Source organism: Camarhynchus parvulus, chromosome 14 (assembly GCF_901933205.1).
Source record: "Camarhynchus parvulus chromosome 14, STF_HiC, whole genome shotgun sequence".
NCBI lineage: Eukaryota > Metazoa > Chordata > Aves > Passeriformes > Thraupidae > Camarhynchus > Camarhynchus parvulus.
Window position 1 is genome coordinate 409,672 of NC_044584.1, and position 17,182 is coordinate 426,853.

A 17,182-nucleotide genomic window follows, 5' to 3' on the forward strand; every position below is an offset into this window, starting at 1 on the left:
TTATAGGTGTTCTTAATCTCTAGTAATTGATCCCAGCTGCAACTCATGGAGGGGTAAGATTACATTCTACTGCCCCCCTACAATTCCCCCTTTTCTTTTAACCACAGAGTTGCAGCTTTTCCAGAAGAACATATAAATATTATGTCATATTTATAGATTTCATATAGACCTATTGGTTATACAAAGGCTCAAGGAGCATATTATCTCAATCTTAATCTTTAGTAACTATTACGTCATATTTATTCTTTTCATTTAGAGGTTTATACAGATATACTTTTAAACAGCAGAAAATACTAATTCTTTGTGTCACAGCATATGTCGTAGTTGGGACTACCACCATACAACTTCAGAAGGCTTTAAACATTTAACCAGAGTTTACACTATACCTCATCTGAAGGTTTCAGGCATCTGCCCATACAGAGTAACATCATTGCATTTCACTAGGGATAACATTACATTTGGAGCTTGAATTTTTTTTCAATAAATTAGTTCTACACCAATGCATTTTCCTAATCATATTTCCCGGAATCCACGGGTTTATATAGTCAAATTCAGTAGTCTAATCCAGTAGTCAAATCCGGCTTCACAATCAGTAAACTACAAAGTGCACTTTGTCATTTCAATAAAGCATTCCACGTGGCCAAAATAGTCAGCTACTTTTCCAGTCACTCACCTCAAATCAGACGACTGGATTAGGTCCAGACTTTTGCAGCACCTCTGCTGCTTTCACTCATTATGCTTCACTCATTAATTAGGGTACCCTTTTACTTTTTCCTCTCTTTTTTTTCTTCTTTTTCTCTTTTATTTTTCTTGCTTATTTTACCCCCTGTCATATTCATGTTGGGGTCACCCTTTGTTGTCTTACACATTAGAACAGTGCATGGCAACAGTTCTATTATCATTAAGCTGCAAGGATCCCATACCTTCTAAGCTTCATACCTTCTTAATGCTTTGCATGGAGCAGCTGCTCTGAACAGTGACTCTTCTGGATCCTTGCAGCAGCCATCTGACTCCTCCTCTTGCTACACCTTTTATGGTACTTGTTCTCATTAGTTACAAGTGTTCTTAATCTCTAGTAATTGATCCCAGCTGCAACTCATGGAGGAGTAAGATTACATTCTACTGCCTCCCTAGAAAAACTCACCAGCCCCGGTTCTTGATGGCAGATTGCAGGAGCCACTTGGCACTCTCAAACCAGCCCCAGTTGCCACAGGTGCCAGCTTGGGTCTGGGAACCATCCTGAAAATCACCGAATTTCAGGAGCCAGCCGGCCACTCCCATCCACTGGCCCCCAAACACAAACCTCGGACCTTTTCCTGGCAATGAAAACTCACGTTCCCCGGTTCTTGATTGCAGATTGCAGGAGCCACTTGGCACTGTCAAACCAGCTCGACTTGCCACTGGTGCCAGCTTGATTCTGGGAAGCATCCTGCGTATCGTGGAATTTCAGGAGCCAGCCGGCTCTTGGCTATTATCTCAATCCAAGACTGTTTTCATTGCCCTCTAAACCAGCAGCACTCTGAACAATTCCCAGTTGTTCTGCCCCCAGCCTTTTCACTCCTCCAAAGGAACATTTCCCTTTTCCTGAGGCCTTTTCCCATTCTCCTGCATGGACTTGCAGGCTCATCCTGCTGTATGAAACCTTCCCCCCAAAACAGATTTTGCTGCAGTGCTGGGAGGCACTCAGCCTTCCCTGGGCCTCTCACAATCTTGATATAAAAGTAGGAAGCAAAACCAGGGTCGGAAGAACACCCCTTTTATTCCTTTTGCTGATGCCAGCAGGGCTCTCAGCCATTCCAGAGGAAATCAGATGTTCCAAAAGTCACAGTGCATTTTCCCCACTGTCACTTCCCTGAGAGTTTATCATTTTGGAGTTATACATTTCTCTAAGGCATTTAGGAAACATTTTTAAGGTTACAGACAACATACTTCACATCAAAGAATGGGAAATAAACAAGAGAAATCCCTCTGGTTTTGTGTTTCTTTGAATTTCCCTTAGATGATAAGGACAAGCAGAATATTTTGTCTACCAAAATGCTTTAATACTTAGAGTTTCTGCTCTTCTCCTGCAATATGAAACTCATTTTTCATGTTTACCCTTCATCATGTACTGTATTTGAGGATGTTTTTTTAGGGAAAAAAAGAGTTGTGGCACCTTTATAAGTACATAGGCAAAAGCAGTTCAGCTCTGAATTTGAAAGAAAAATATTTAATTGTTCAGAGGAAAATGTACTTCTAGGAAATAAGGCTGAGTTACAGAATATAAAACAATGTAGAAAGCCAGCAGCTATTATGCTGTGCCATCCTTATGATAAATATTTTCTCATGTCACTGAACTGGTATGAAGAATTAATACTAAAAGTAGTTCTTTCAATACTTATTTCTGATTTATTTTACCTTCACTTGAAGGAAGACTTTAATTATTAAACTTAACCCAAATAAATTCACAGACAATTTGGACAAAAGGGAAGAATTATTTCTACAGCATCACTGTAGTCATTCCAGAGTTGTCAAATTATGCCTTTGCAGGCAGAGAGGGACAGCTCTCACCAACCCAGTGAAAGAACTCAAAATATACTCAATTAATGGATGAATAGATCCAGAAACACAATTTCATGTTGTGCAAACAATACCAGCTCTCATGTCACTAAAAACACCTGGGGCTGAGGAAGAAGGGAAGTGCAAAGGCCTTTTGCTTTAGTGTAAACTGGAATTCAAGCTTGCAGATCAAAATGAGAGCTGCAATTCCTCTGCTCTGACACAAATCATCAGCTAAGAAAGGGCATTTGCCTCTTCCTGTGTCATGGGATGATTTGGGAACCAGGGCAGTGGAACTGGCATGTCCAGAGTGGAGGTCATCCAGGACTGTGTGGGCACATCAAAGCAATTCCTGTTTTGCAGAAAACCTCTTAAAACCTTGATATATTGAAATATTTCTAGGTGAATAACAGGTGAATTGAAATATTTCTAGGTGAATGACGCCCTGTGATTTATGGGGAAGAAGCAGGTTTCTTTAATCACTACAGGGTTTTTTTAAGTCCTTACATTCCTTGTGATCCACTGAGCAGACCTATTTGCATAACTAGGTTTTAAATGCAAATCAGATAAAGAATTTTACTAAGTGGATGATTTGTACAATACAGCCTCTAGGTCTCTTGCAGAATTACTTTGATGAGGGAATGGTTCTTTAATTACGCTGAAGGCCGATTACCCCATTACAGCCATATTGTTTTGCGGATTGCATATAATTTTGCTGTTTCCAAAGATTCCCTGCCATAATTCTGAAGAAAATGCAAACAGCAAGCAGACACTTGAGACACATTAGGCAAGAGATGCTTTAGTGAATTCAATTTAAGCTGCAACATTAAAGTGATTTTGTTGAATAAAACATAATGCAATAATGAGCCTGTGTATGTCAACTCTGCAAAGATAATAGCTGGAAACTTAGCTTTGCTTTCCTCTTTTTCAGGCTTTTCTCTTCTTAGGCTCATTAGTCAGAAACAATGCTGCAAAGAGAAACCTCTTCTAGTATAGGCTTTATTTCAGTTTAAGTGTATTCCCTACAATTGTATTTTATAGTTGAATATATAGTTAAAGGAATTAATTTGTGTCTGCTTCACATCAGCCCTAATGAGATTACACATTATATGGGATTTTTATCCTTTAATGCCTAATGTTAGGGACAACCTAATGTATAGATCACTCTAGATCACTTGGTGATATTTGCTGCCTTTTTAGAGAAGAAATATTTACAAATGTATGTGATTAAAGGGAAATAATCCCTGTTATACTCTGTACAGTTTTCTTTTACTCCACTTTCTGACACCCTTCTTGTCTCTACAGGTAACAGCACCAAGTGTAAGGAGGCAAAGAGCTCTTTATGCCCAGAGCAGGGGTCACTCATGGCATTAAGGAGGCTCCCTTGGAGCTGCTCAAATCTGAACTACATGCAAGTAAGCTATGTATGACTGCATTAATATACACCTTTACCACAAATAAAAGAAGGATTAAAAGCTGATATTAAACAAAATGAAAATTATAAGATTTATTTGTTTATTGGATCTTCCATCAGATCTCTTCTGATTTCCAGAGTTAGCCTGCAGGGTCAGATAAGTACAGCACAGCTACAAGGTGTTCCTTTTAATAGCTACCAAAATATCTCTAATTTGTTTTTAGGTGGAAAGGTGACTGCCAGCACTTGTACCTGCACTGTTTTTCAGTTATGGCTGTCTTGGGCTTCCAGAGCTTTTATAGCTTTGTACAGTTTTAGTAAGAGCTACCATATGGTTTGGTGACACAAAACCCTTTGCTACAGAAAGCTCCTGGGATTCTATGATTGTAGCACACTGGCAGCATTTCAGCTTTCATTTATTCATGGAGTCATCATTTGATATGGAAAAAGAAAGGTAATAAATCAAAATCTCAGCCATTCATCATTTAGAGGGGTGCTTCACCTTGTAAATTCGAATTGCTTTAATGGTTTGGCACCATTTTATTTTGTTTTCATTGAATGAAGAATAGCTAAGGAGAACAGCCAAGCTTATACATCACCACATATATGAATCAAAGGAAAAACTAAGAGTGAAATGTTTTATAAAGGCAAAGCAGTGAACAGAACAAAAAGAAAACATCATTTATAAGGGGGGGGAAAGGCAGACAGTCTTTTTTGCTTGAATTTAGATGTTACGAGATGCTGTGCCTTTAGGTGATAAATAAAAGGCTCAGGGGTCTGCAGGGTGGAAGTTGGGGGTATCCCAGAGGTTTCTGGCACCTGGCAGAGCTGAACATCTCTGTTTTGGGGGAAGATGGGTGAATTTGGTTGATGAGGAGAATGGCTTTGCCATTGCTGCAATTTGGTCACCAAACTCTTCCTAAGCTATTCCCACACTACAGGTGCAGGAACTCAGGAGAGCAGGAATCCCAAAAGAGTTTTAGAGCTGATCAGACCTGTTTTGCAGCTTTGTTTGCTCTTATCTCCAGTTCTGTATTCCCCACAAGCCCCTTTTCCTTCCTGTTTGGGCCTGCAAAGTTATTTTCACTCCAAAAAAAAAAAAGGAGAAAAAAAAGCACCAATCATTTCCATTCTGGGTCGCTGAGAACAACTTTATACCCAGGTGGAGCAATAGGAAAGAGATTATGAATGCCAGGGTGAGTTCTTAGGTTCTGCTAATTAAAAGAATGAAGCTATAGCACAATAAATGATTTGCACTGCTCAGTGAAGGTTGTAGGGACTAAAGTGACAGCAGATATGGAGAAATCAGTGAGTGGGGCTCCATTCTCCTCTCTCTGTACCTGAACCCCTGGTGAGCTGGGTGAGAAGCATTCCCTCTTGAGCCAGAAAATGCTGCATTTTCCCAAGGCAAAGAAGGAAGGAGGCTTTCCAATCAGGTGTGTTTAGCACAGGAAGGTTAAATCTACACTGCTGTACATCAGCTCCCCTGTGCATTTTCCCTCAGACGGCAGCAGGGAAGAAACCTCAGCCATGGAAAAATGAAAGGGTGAGATCTGGGCATTAACCCCTCTGAGCAAAGCTGCTCTGTCTCCTGCCTTGCACCAGTTTGCATTTCCTGAGTTGCTCTGAAAACCCTCGTGCTGCTGGCACCCAGAGCAGGGCATTTGTGCCTGTGACTCCCCCAGTGGCTTCAGCTGGGAGCAGAAATGGAACAGGGACACGGCCATGGCTCATCCCTGTGAGCCCCAACTGCTCCTCTGCGAGCCTTGGTGGTTGTGTCATCCCTGAGTTGTTTCATTGAGGGAGCCCCAGGCCAAAGATTGTTCTTTGTGCTTTGGTGGCTGATGGTTTATGTCACCATGATATTTTATGAAAAATCCCTTCGCCAGGATTTTTCTCCTGAGAAGCTGACAAGTCTCAGAAAAGAAATGCAAACAATAATTATCTGATTGCTTGGAATGTGGTCTGGAGGTTGCTTACCAACAGGTCCATCTTTGATTGGTTCCATGTGAATTGCTTTTGCTTAATAACCAATCCCAGTCCAGCTGTGTTGGACTCTCTGGTCAGTCACAGGTTTTTATTATTCATTCTTGTCAAGCCTTCTGATGTATCCTTTCTTCTATTCTTTAGTATATAATTTTCTTTTAATATAACATAATATCATAAAATAATAAATCAGCCTTCTGAGAACTTGGAGTCAAATTCTCATCTCTCACCTCGTCCTGGGGACCCTCACGACACCACAACACTTTAGACCTCCTGAGGAGTCAAAAATTAATCAACTTTTTCCTTCTTCTGCCATGTAACTGACTCATCTAATAGTGCCCTTTATTTGTACTCACAGTTTCTTCATTTTATAATTTTTTGACCATTTTTCAATATTTTATACAGTTCTAAGCTGCTTTCAGAGATCTTTGCAGCTTTACTGAACATTTCTGATGCCTAGGTCAAAATATGCAGCCCAAAAACAAAGAATACAAAACCAAGGCTGATTGAGTGTCCTCCCTTCTGGGGAAGGAAACACAGACTGGAATCTGTACTAATGAAGCAATATCAGCATCCTGGAGTACTTTTCACAACATCCACAAATCATTATTTTTCTTTCTCTCAATTAATTTACCCTATTGAAAATGCACTGGCAATGGCACCAGCATGTGTAAATGTCTTCAAGCTTTTGTGTGCTTTGCTTTTCCATCTGTGAATCAAAATCTTTATTATATATCACCAAGAAAACAAACTCTCCACAAGATTTAAAAATCTGATATTAAAATAGAAAAAAAAAAGCCAACAAAACCCTCCAAATTAAAAAGAAACCATGCATTCAAAAGGCATCAATCACATCTATGAAAGTAGAAAATGGGCTGCAGTTTGTCAAAGAATTTTTTTTTTGTGTAGAAGGAGACCCTCAAATTAGAAGGTTCCAGTAGCTGTTAGCATTCTACAGCAATATGCAGAACTTGGCAGACTATACAGACTTTTTAGAGACTGTTTATGCATTCTGTTTTTGTTGGTGCCGTGTCTGTAATATTTGTTTGTCCCTAGCTGATGCCACAGTAGGTGATATAAAAAAAGATGCATGAATAATTTATAAAAGTACTCAGAAGTCACCAAAGTGCCTTGCTCTGATGATGTAGTGTGCACAAGGGCCTTGGATAATAAAAGTAGATTATATATCATAATAGATTCTATGTAATAATAAATTAGAGTGGAAAACATCAGAAGGATACATTTTGTTCTGTATTTTGTGCTGCATTTCTGGAACTCTGGTCAATATAAACACCTAAAGCTGCAATGGAAATTTTCCAAGCGAAAATATTTTGAAGGTCTAATAAACTTGAATGGATTTTATGTTAAAAATCACTAAAATCCTGCATTGTCTTAGGAGGTTCACTCAGACATCTCCTGACCCCTTCCATCAGAAAGGTGAAATTCTGTTTTTAAGTCAGCAGAGACATAGATAGATGGTTATTTATAATCAGCAGGACCACAATTTTAAAAAAATTAAAATCCCTGTTATTAGCCATACTTTTAAATGGAAATAAAGCACAATGATAATTTCAGTCGTGCATCTGCACAGTGGAGTTGCTGTCACTCAGAACAGTAAGGAGACAAGGGATTTCACTCTGATTGCAATGGAATTATTTGATGTGAAAATCTGTCTGGATACAGAAAATGTTCTGCTGGGACAAAACCTGACAAAATCCCTAGAGGGAGGTTCCTCAGAGTCTCCTCTCTGGTTCTTTCCACTTTGAGCAAGTAAGAGGTGTGGCACAATCAAAGACACAAATTCAGGACTTCTGAGAGGGGTCAAGCATAAAACAGCCAGAGAAATCACAGAACTTTAGAGTCTCTATCTAGGCTAAATTTATCAGGAAAATGTCACAACATTTCTCTGTGCATGCTTTGTTCCTTGTACCTCTGGAGAAGAAACCATGATCCTTTCATTAATGATTCAAGGTGGCTGAGGCTATTTTGAAACAGATCAATGAAAATTGACACTTTGGCCCTTGGCAATTCAGACTTTGCTCAAAGAGAAGTTAAGGTTGCCTGAACTTTTCTTCTTCTGTGCAAATGTGAAGAAAATTATCAGACTCCTTGAACAGAAGCCTAAGACAGAACTATGATTTAAATTTTATTAAAGTCATTTCCACTAACTTGAATATCATAATTAAGTGTGTTCTTAGTCACCTGGAGGGGTGAGGAATCAGGAAACTTATGCCAAAGTATATTTTGGCTGTGTAAAATGTGGGTGTGGTAATTTCAGGGTGCCCCATCATGGGGGGAAAAGATGAATCTGACTCTATGTTCTTAGCAGGCTAACATTATATTATATTATATTATATTATATTATATTATATTATATTATATTATATTATATTATATTATATTATATTATATTATATTATATTATATTATATTATATTATATTATATTATATTATATTATATTATAGAAGAGAGAAAGGAATACAGACAGAAGGCTAAAAGATAATAATAATGAAAACTCGTGACTCTCTCCTCACAGTCCAACACAGCTGGCTGTGATTGGTCATTAAGTAAAAACAATTCACCTGAAACCAATCAAACAATGATCAGTTGGTAAGCAATGTCCAAACCACATTCCAAAGCAGCAAAACACAGGAGAAGCGAATCAGATAATTATTGTTTTCATTTTTCTCTGAGGCTTCTCAGCTTCCCTGGAGAAGAAATCCTGGCAAAGGGATTTTTCAGAAAATATGACAGTGACATGTGGGCTTGTGCTGTAGGGTTCTAACAGACTGATGGTTTGGGTACCTTTCCTCTCTTCCCTTCCATTCTCCCCCTTTAATTTCAGGTGCAGTGTCTCACCTCCCGTCACCAGAACAGACAGATGCCAGCAGGATCTGATGGATTCATTTATCAGGAGCAAAAACTCACCCACTGAGCACAGGATGGAATAAAAGAATCAGAAATGGTTTGAACTTCAGCTCTTGCCCCATGGCAGAAAATTTCATTCCAAACCAGGGAGTCCTGATCCTGCCAAACTTCAGTGGTGTGCAGCAAAATGGCATTCCAGGAACTGGGGAATGAAATCCCAGGATGAACTGGGAGCTGAAATCAGTGAGCAGCCACAGCAGAGGGTCCAAGCCAGAGTTCTCTGAGCAGCAGGTGTCAGAGAGAAGAGGCAGTGACCAAAGACAAGGAGATTTCTGCCCCAGCAGCAGCAGGTTATGGAATAGAAACTCTCCCAAGGGAAACCCTTCCTGAGCCAGACAGTTTGTCCTGGTCAGATGTACATGAGCTGATTGAACAGATCTGATAGTAAAAGATTTTTAAATCACAGAAAATTTGTGGAGCTAGAAAAAAAGTTAGGTTTAGTAGACCCTGGGAAATGTTAGGCCTTGTGTTTGCTAAATCATGTGAAACTGCACCTGTGTAGTCAGTATGTGATAAATGATACAATTGTTAGATGTGATTAGATATAATTATTGTTTAAAGAATCAAGAGAAACTATGTTAGGGGTTTGAGCGGGATCATGAGAAATCCATGCTTGGATGGAATCAATGTATACAATAGAACAATGTAAGTTTAATAATTATTATATAAGTTATATAATGATAGAATATAAAACATGTTCAGCCCAAACCCGTGTCAGAGTCAGATTTGGGTCTGTGCACCCCTGACACCCAGAGCTCTCAATAAAAGCACCTGCACATAATCATTCTGTGATTATGTGTTCCTGAACACTAACATATTGAAATAGGAAATATTGGCATTCTTACCTGATTTGGTAGAATTAATGGGCTTCCTTTTAAGTACATCTTTTAAACTGTCTAGAACACAATTTTGAACGCCAGAGGGATTTTTCTCATTGCTTACAGCAATTTTATCTTATTTCCTTTCTACTCTTCAGTTTAATTCCTGAAACCATCTTCAGCACTATCAGGATTTGCTTCTCTAAAATTCTTATCTCCTCATCCTTAATCCCAATGAGAGCTAAGCAGAAGTGTTTCTTGAGTTCCATATTTCCTTGCCAATATCTGACCTTCAGGCCAGACACAGAATTCTGACAATAAAGAATGGCCCTCTCCTATAACACCCAAACATAGGAATATTCAGATATCTGTGTGCAGCCTCCTGCATCTGCTGAGGATTCAGCATGGATGGTCTTACATGCCTTTGGAGTTTTTAAATTACTCTATAAAATGGCAATCTTTTCTCACTGTGGAGTCACAGTGGATTTTATACATTGTTTATAATCTAGAAAGGTGTCCTGGTTTTAGTTTCTGAAAATCACAGGAGCAACCCTGTCTTTATGGGCACATTTTGCATTTACAGAGCTTCCAAGTTCTCTGGAACTGCAGACAATAAACACCTGTGAATCAAAAAAATCAGCTTTGGTGATCTCACAATGATCTCTTCAGCCCCAGCCTGCAATCTCAGGTGGGAGGAGTTTTTCCAAGACTGATCACTGCAACTCCACTGGGTTTGGCTGTGTTTGCAAAGAGCCAGATCATGTAATTCATACTTTAGAAAATGACATTAAATAGAAGAGATGAACTTCAGAAAAACAAATAAATATGCACTTCCCATGTTAGCATCCTTAGAAATAAGCAGGTTAAAAAAAGAGACATGATTAAGAAAACTGATTCATAGTAAGAGTTGTCCCTTAACAGAATGCTTACACATATTTTCTGAACTCCAGGAGGCTTTTAATACAGCAATTTGGCTCCTTCACCTGCACAAATATTTCAAAGCATGCTTACTTCTTTCCTGTTAACTCAGTTTTTCTTCAAATCCTTCAAACCCCATTTATTTTAACTGACACTTTGTCCTTATTTCCATACTTCTGGAAAATCTAACACAGAATTCATGAAAAGCAACTGCTATATACACAGCAAAACATGCATAAACATCTCACCCCATAGAAAGAAAAAATATTCTTTGATAATTGGAGTTTTGTTGTGTCTTTTCACTGTGCTTGGGTATCTCAGGCCAGTTTGAAATATTTAAATATTCATCCATACTTTTTTCAGACATGGAATTACTAATCCTCATTAGAACACACATTAGGTTTTCTCCCAAAATTAAGGCTCCCAGATTATCTTTTTACACTGAATTGTGGGATGTACCTCCTAGAGATTCCTATAATGCAATCTAACAATTAAATGTGCTTTATTTTGTTTCTCATACTGATTCGGGTGGGGGGACGACGAAAAAACAAAAAAAAAAAAAAAAAAACAAAAACGAAAAAACAAAACAAAACAAGAACAAGAAGAACAAAATCCAAAACCCCAAAGAATTCGTCACTTTTCTCAGCTACACCAGGCTAGCTAGATTATGATTTGTTTTAGATTGCTTGCTAGATTTGTGATTCAAGAAAACATACCAGAAATCAAGCGGTTTTAAGGAAAAAAGACTCCTTTTTTGTTTAATCTCATGGAGAGCTTTAACAAAGTGCCTGTCTCTCTAAAATGAATGGGTTTTTTTGGATGAGCTGGGGATGGGTCTCACACAGATGTAACAGAAATGCATTCACCAGTGTGTATTACACCTTCAAAGGTTTTGTCTTCCACAAAATAAGGTGCCTACAGTCATTTTGTGGAGCAACAGTGACATTTAGTGGTGACCGAAGAAATTCCTAAATTTTGTTGTTCTTTAATGTCTCGATGGCCCCGGGAACATTTAGCAGATGTTGTCGCCTTCATTGAAATTCACACCTAATTTTCCCTTCTTTCTTCCCATTGTATATTGTAATGCAGTATTTGTAAAGGGGTAAAAAGCTCTTTTTCTATAATAAACCAACACAGATATTTTAAAAGCAAAACTTCTTTGAGGATCTTCCTTGAAAATCAACTCTTTTGCATATCATGATAAAACATTTAATAATGAAAAAATGAGACATTTTTCCTCGTTTGAGAATCAGACTGAAGCAGTGCATTGCACAGATCAGATTGCAAGGATTAGATTTCCCTTATTTCCATTATTTGCCAAACAAAGGGCTCATTGGAACAGGCAGTTGCAGGTTTCTCTTATTTATCCTTCTTTCTTTCTTGGTTTTTATGTCAAAGACCTAGGTAGGAAATTCTTTCAGGGGTAAACATGGATCCTCTTATCTGTCACCATGATATTTTCTGAAAAATCCCTTCACCCGGATTTCTCCTCCTAGGAAGATGAGAAGCCCCAGAAAAGAATAAAAACAATATTTATCTGATTGCTTGGGAATGTGGTCTGGAGATCATTTACCAACAGGCACATGTTTGATTGGTTCCATGTGAGTTGCTTTTACTTAATGACCGATCACCATCAGCTGTGTCAGACTCTGAGGAGTCAGTCATGAGCTTTCATTATCATTCTTGTTTAACCTTCTGATGTATCATTTCTCTACAGTTTAGTATACTTTTAGTATAGCATTTCTTTTAATATAATATAATATCATAATAAATCAGCCTTCTGAGAACATGAAGTCAAATTCTCATCTCTCATCTCATCCTAAAAACCTCACAACACCATACTTATCAAACTTCTCTCTGGCTCACAGAAGTCACTGTAAAACCTCTTCCACACAAAGCCATGGTCAGCCCCTCAGCAGAGTGGGCAGCCAGCCCTAACAACCCCTACAAGAGTTCAAGTTGAGTTATTCTGGTTTAAAACAGTTTCCTTCTGATGCAGGGTTTAGAAAAACTCCAGCAGAGTGCCAAGAGTAGAAATGGTCAACCCTGAGTGTGTGCAGCCAAAGGTTTCACTACAAAAAGGACATTTTGGGACCCACACCTCCCATCTCCTGGGGAAGTTCAGCCTCTCTGAGTTCAGCATCCCCCAACCTTGCCCTCCCCATAAATACTTGTGGGTGCACTGCCATGTGTTGTGAGGTGTCAGTACAGCTCTCTGCTCCTACAGAAACAGCCTCTGTGAAGTTTATTTGAGCCTTGCATGTGAAATGAGGCCTTTGAGTGTGAGGGTGAAACAGCAGGACCGAGGCCTACAAACCGAACCTTGACCCGAGCCCACAGAAGCCATGAGACAGCTGAGAGCTCTTTGTGAGAACAGAGCTCTGCAGCAGTGAAAAACAATTTGTTTTCCCTGAGAAAGAACTCTAAGACTGTGGAAAACAACCTGCTTTCGCTAAGAAAGGGCTCTGGCTGTGGAAAACCACCTGCTTTCCCTGAGAAAGAACTCTAGAATTGTAGAAAACACCCTGCTTTCCCCTAGAAGGAGCTCTAGGACTGTAGAAAACAACCTGCTTTCCCTGAGAAAGAGTTCTAAGTCTGTGGAAAACAACCTGCTTTCCCTGAGAAAGGGCTCTAGGACTGTGATAAACACTAGCCACCTGTATAAACTGTTTTTACACCATTAGATGGAAAAATGAAAACTAACTCTCATAAACAACTTTTCCTGCACACATGGGGATTGAGTGACCAATCAATACAGGCTAACTCGTTACTGACCAATTGAGGATAGGCAGGGGATGTTCTTTAAAAACCCTATAAAAAGAGACATGAGAAATAAACTGGGATTGATCTTTTTCTTTTTACACCATAAAGTGTATCCTGCATCCTTCCTTATTGAGGACCACAGTGACATTTGAGCTCCTTTGGGATTTTAAAAATGAGATAAATGAGTGATTATCTGGGTTTTTTCACTCTGATTTCAGGGACTCCATCTATAATAAGAAAGGAGATCGGATTTGGCAATGATCAGATGAACCTAAAAGGGCTTTTGGCACTGTTTTCAAACAGAATTATTTAGCTTAGCCCATTGACAACGTCTACATATCTACTATGTGTAAACTCCAGAGCCCACCCAGTGTCCTGTGCTGGATCTCTAATTCTCATAGAGAAAATGCTTGTTGGAGGAGCACAGGAGAAAATCAGGCATTGAGGTAATGTCACTTCCAGCCCAGCAGCAGCAGCCCTTGTACTCATCTTTCCATATTACAGGCTGCCATTCAGTGGAAGCAGCAAATTAATATCTGCAGGGTTGGAAGCATTGAAAGAGTGGAGATCAGAGACTTGAGGGAGAGTTGGATGGATAAAACAGGTCATTTTGCTATTTGTCTAACCATGGGAAAAGGGACATGACTACCTCCTCCTGAGTCCACTTATTTAACTGAGCACATAATTCCTTGGTACCCAAAAAGCCAATATTTGCAGTTAGTGTTTCAGTTTGGAGAAAGCTCCAGGAGACCTTTCTGCCCAAACCTATAAACTGTGAAAACACAGCACTGCAGCTTTTCCAGCCATGTACTTAAGTTAACATTCAAAACTCCTGAAATTAAAGAGCTGGTTTGGGGGTCCATTGTCTGTCCCAACCAAACTTCTTCCCTTTAGAGAGTTTTTTAAATGCTTTCTAGATATACAGCAACGGGTTACTGTCAGGTAGCGCTGTAATTTCTCTCGGAAGAACCCAGCACTGTGTTTTATTGTAGCATTTCTCCCTCTGGTAATTTATTTTCTTTTCCCCAGCTTGTCCCCAGCTCATGGTGGCACTGATGTCCAGGACAGGGACCCTGGTGTGGCCAGGCCATCTCCCAGCAGCAGAACCTCACAGCTCATTTCTGCAGATCCATCAATTCCCTGAACTCTGCACTGCCCAAACACCCAGCTGCAGATCTGAATCACTCCACTCCCAAGCAGCTCAGCCACATTAACCCTTCAGCTGCTTCCCAGCAGCACTGCAGGCACCAACGTCTCCAAAAAGAGACTGGTTTGGAACTGTGAATACATATTTTCCAAGGAAAGAAAGGGTAGGGTTTTGGATTTATGAAAGAACAAAAATAATATTCCATTAAGCAAATGTCTCCAGATTCTCAGACAATGCAGGAGCAACACAATCAAAAATCCCCACATTTTCTTCCTTCCTTCCCTCATCTCCCTTCTTCCTTTCATTTCTTCCTTCCTTTCCTTTCTACCCCCTCTCTTCCCTTTCCTCCTTCCTATTCCTTCTCTCACTTCCCTTCTCCCTCCATCCTTACTTCTGTCCCTTCCTGCATCCCTCCCAACTTCCCTTTTCTTTCTCCACTCCATCTTTGGGACAGACTGAGAGACACTGAACACTTCCCAAACCTGGGAATGTTTTCCCTCCGTGGTAGAAAGGTTTTCTCTGAAACACCTTTCAAGTCATCTTCTATCTTCTTGCTCTTCATTATCCCAATCTCCTGTTTTACCTACTTTTACCTAAAATCTGTACAGATAACCAAAATGTGGCTGTTGTGCTGAGTGACTTTGTTATTGTTGGGAAATGAGAGCAGTTCCCAGACCTGCTTCCAATCCTGGGAATGGCAGCCACATGCTGCCTCCCAAAATATGGTTTTCCCTTCCCTCCACTCCCACACAGGAGTTTTGCAATGGAGGTAAATCCTGAAGCAAGGGCTCTGCACTGACAGCAAGGTCATGGGGAAGCCTCCAGCAGACGCAACTTCTACACACACTGGTCAGGTCTGCAAGGCTTCAGGTCTTCTCCTAACCAGAGGTGATTTCTTCCAGATAAAATATTTTTCTATATTTTTCACATTTATGTAGGTTCTTCCACAGATTGGAATCTTAAGCATATCACAATACACATAGAAATAAATCAGTCATTGAAATGTTTGAACATCCACCAGGATATCTATGTATAACAGAGGATGTCATAGGGAGTTATACAAAATCCTGCCCAGTTGCTACTCAAATAACTGAAAGTTTTCCTTTTTAATTGTCACCTGTGTCTTCTCTTCTTTATTCCTTCAATCCATTTTCCTTGGAAATAACCTCACATGATCAACCCACATTGAATTAGCTATGGATTCCACAATTCCACAGCATCCTGGCTTACTGGTGCTACTACTGGCCTGAATAACTTGAAATGCAAGGCAAGAATTGCAAAACAAAGTTAATCAGACAGATGTTTATCTTTAGAAATACATGTTTAGTATCCTTTATCTTTAGAAACACATGTTGAATAACATTAAAATATTTCACAGAGTCATAATTGGAACACTAATTGATAAGGAAAAGTTATAAAATGTTTGTTTCAGCAATTTCAAAAAGACCTGTAAAACTGGTACAGTTCTGAAGGTAAAACAGCACAGCTGAGAGTCCATTTTATCTCTATAAAACCATGTATTTTCATACAGCACTTCAGAACTGGGGGAAATGTCAGAAGGCGTTTTGCCACTTTTATTGCTGCTGTAATCTAAATAATCACCTCTATTCCAAGCCCGCTGTATGTGCACTACCTTCAGCTTCCACCTTGAGTTTTCTTTACCCACACCACATTTGGTGGCTATAATTAAGGCAGGAAATATAATACAGTATCAACACAGTTTTCATTTTGGAACCTTGCTGATCACCCAAGGCAGCTGCAATCCTCATTGTTACGGCAGGCCCACTCTCCCTTTCATTGCTAATCACTGATTAATTAGGAATGGGCCTGCATTCATCTTCCCCACCCTTGAAAATGAAAGGTCTGACTTGCTCACAGACAGGGAGAAATCTTTGGAAAGCAAAACTTCCAGCTGTGGACTCAATCCCAGTAAATTTCATGCAAACTGTGTGAAAACTCTTTTCTGTGCATCTGAGTAATAAAGTGAATGGTGTGAGGCACAACTGTGACACATGATACAGGCTTTGAGATTCTCCTCAGCTTATGTCTGAATATTTATCAAAATATTTAATCAAAATTCCTCCACATGTTTATGGCACCACAAGAACAACCTAGTTAAGATGCAGATATGCCACACAGCTCTAACAGAATAGTTCAGACTTCAGACCTGCCTTATTTATAATTTCTTGGTACAACAAGAGAACAAATTAGTGTTTTTTCCCTGGACAAATTAGTGTTTTTTACTTTACTGACAAGTAAATTTTGCCTTTCTTTTGCAAATCTTTCTTTTGCTTCCCAGCAAAGAGCACATTTTCCTATTGCTAATACTGTTAAACACATCCATGTTTTCCTCTTGGACCCCATGATTTGCACAACAATAACAAAGTCACTCAGCACAACAGCCACATTTTGGTTATCTGTACAGATCTTGGGTAAAAGGAACAGGAGATTGGGATAATGAAGAGCAAGAAGATAGAAGATGACTTGAAAGGTGTTTCAGAGAAAACCTTTCTACCACGGAGGGAAAACATTCCCAGGTTTGGGAAGGGTTCAGGGCCTCTCAGTCTGTCCCGAAGATGGAGAGGAGAAAGAGAAGGGAAGTTGGGAGGGATGCAGGAAGGGACAGAAGTAGGGATGGAGGGAGAAGGGAAGTGAGAGAAGGAATAGG